General features: G+C 45.5%; 1 pseudogene; it reads left to right on the top strand.

Annotated features, from left to right (window-relative positions):
- The window catches only part of LOC116061870, a 43,577-nt pseudogene that overhangs the window by 12,396 nt on the left and 28,681 nt on the right, over positions 1–2,500 (top strand).

Genomic DNA, 2,500 nt, shown 5'->3' with positions numbered 1-2,500 from the left:
CAAAATAAAAAAACATGGCATTTATCCAAATAATTTTCTTCATAGTAAAAAATTCTACCAGGCTGTCTTGGTCCGTTCGAGCGTATGGAGAATGATGTAAGCAAAAAAAATGTCTGACTTGGATGTGGGCGGGGCTTGATGTCAAGCCCCGCCTTCCCGCAGACTGCAGCGAGATATACTTGGGGAGAGCAGGGGGAGACTCCTTAAAGCTGCGTTCTCTCTACTTCCAGCAGGGGGCGCCACACTGGCTTGAAACAGAAGTGTGTTTTTACACTCTAAGAAATAACTCCATAAAATAACAGAAAATATTCTGGCAGCTCATTACCAGGACTTTGTCCCCTACTTAAAAAACGGGAATAGCGTGAGTAGCTACAGTTAAAATACTGAACATTTTGTTAAGCCTATTATATAAAATTCTCTCACTCAAAGATGCTCTGTTAGTACATTTCTGAAAACGTTGAAAAAGAATTCTAAAACATCGGAAAAAGTGTCAAAAAGTTTTTAAAAAAGTGATAAATGTCTTAAAAATGTTTGAGAAAGTCCCAAAAAGTGACATTGTGAACTTTAATCAATCAAACTCACCTGTTTCTCTCTCACCTGTCTGTCACCTATCTGTCTCTCTCACGTATGTCTCTAACACCTATCTCTCTCCTACCTGTCTCTCTCTTTCACCTGTCTTTGTCTCACCTGTGTCTCTCCTACCTGTCTCTCTCTCACCTGTATCTCTCTCACCTGTCTTTGTCTCACCTGTCTCTCTCTTACCTGTATCTCTCTACTGTCTGTCTTTCACCTGTCTATCTCTCTCACCTGTCTGTCTCTCCTACCTATCTTTCTCTCTCACTGGTCTGTCTCTTACCTGTATCTCTCTCACCTGTCTCTGTCTCTCACCGGTCTTTGTCTCACCTGTCTCTCTCCTACCTGTATCTCTCTCACCTGTCTCTCCCCTACCTCTCTCCCCTACCTCTCTCTCTTACCTGTATCTCTCTCACCTGTCTCTCTCCCACATGTCTCTCTCACCTGTATTTTTCTTACCTGTCTCTCTTCTACCTGTCTCTCTCTATCACCTGTCTGTCTCTCACCTGTCTCTCTTTCTCCTGTCTTTCTCTCCTGTCTCTCTCACCTGTCTTTCTCTCTCACCGGTCTGTCTCTCACCTGTCTCTCTCTCAACGGTCTCTTTCCTACCTGTATCTCTCTCTCACCTGTCTCACTCCTACCTGTATCTCTCTCTCACATGTCTGTCTGTCTCTTACCTGTATCTCTCTCACCTGTCTCTCTCCCACATGTCTCTCTCACCTGTATCTTTCTTACCTGTCTCTCTTCTACCTGTCTCTCTCTATCACCTGTCTGTCTCTCACCTGTCTCTCTTTCTCCTGTTTTTCTCTCCTGTCTCTTTCTCTCCCGTCTCTTTCTCACCTGTCTTTGTCTCACCTGTCTCTCTCTTACCTGTCTCTCTCTCACTTGTCTCTCTCATACCTGTCTCTCTCTTTCACCTCTGTCTCTCACCTGTCTTTCTCTCACCTGTCTCTCTCACACCTGTCTCTCTCTCCCTGTCTCTCACCTGTCTCTCTCTTACCTGTATCTCTCTCACCTGTCTTTGTCTCACCTGTCTCTCTCCTACCTGACTCTCTCTCACCTGTCTCTCTCACTTGTCTCTTTCTTACCTTTCTCTGATCTGTTTCTCTCTCCTACCTGTCTCTCTCACCTGTCTTTCTCCTACCTGTCTCTCTCCTACCTGTCTCTCTCTCTCACCTGTATCTCTCATACCTGTCTCTCTCTTACCTGTCTCTCTCTCATCTGTCTTTCTCCTACCTGTCTCTCTCCTACCTGTCTCTCTCTCACCTGTCTGTTTCTTACCTTTCTCTTTCTCATGTGTCTCTCTCACCTGTCTCTTTCTTACCTGTCTCTCTCATGTGTCTCTCTCCCACCTGTCTCTTTCTTGCCTGTCTCTCTCTCATGTGTCTCTCTCTCACCTGTCTCTTTCTTACCTGTCTCTCTCTCACCTGTCTCTTTCTTACCTGTCTCTCTCTCTCTCACCTGTCTCTTTCTTACCTGTCTCTCTCTCACCTGTCTCTCTCACCTGTCTCTCTCTCACCTGTCTTTTTCTTACCTGTCTCTCTCTCTCACCTGTCTCTTTCTTACCTGTCTCTCTCTCATGTGTCTCTCTCTCACACCTGTCTCTTTCTTACCTGTCTCTCTCTCTCACCTGTCTCTCTCTCACCTGTCTTTTTCTTACCTTTCTCTCTCTCACCTGTCTCTTTCTTACCTGTCTCTCTCTCTCACCTGTCTCTTTCTTACCTGTCTCTCTCTCTCACCTGTCTCTTTCTTACCTGTCTCATTCACCTGTCTCTCTCTCACCTGTCTCTTTCTTACCTGTCTCGTTCACCTGTCTCTCTCCCACATGTCTCTCTCACCTGTATCTTTCTTACCTGTCTCTCTTCTACCTGTCTCTCTCTATCACCTGTCTGTCTCTCACCTGTCTCTCTTTCTCCTGTTTTTCTCT

Source organism: Sander lucioperca, chromosome 7 (assembly GCF_008315115.2).
Source record: "Sander lucioperca isolate FBNREF2018 chromosome 7, SLUC_FBN_1.2, whole genome shotgun sequence".
NCBI lineage: Eukaryota > Metazoa > Chordata > Actinopteri > Perciformes > Percidae > Sander > Sander lucioperca.
The sequence above is the reverse complement of the archived record's forward strand: the minus strand, read 5'-3'. Positions and strand labels throughout refer to the sequence as shown.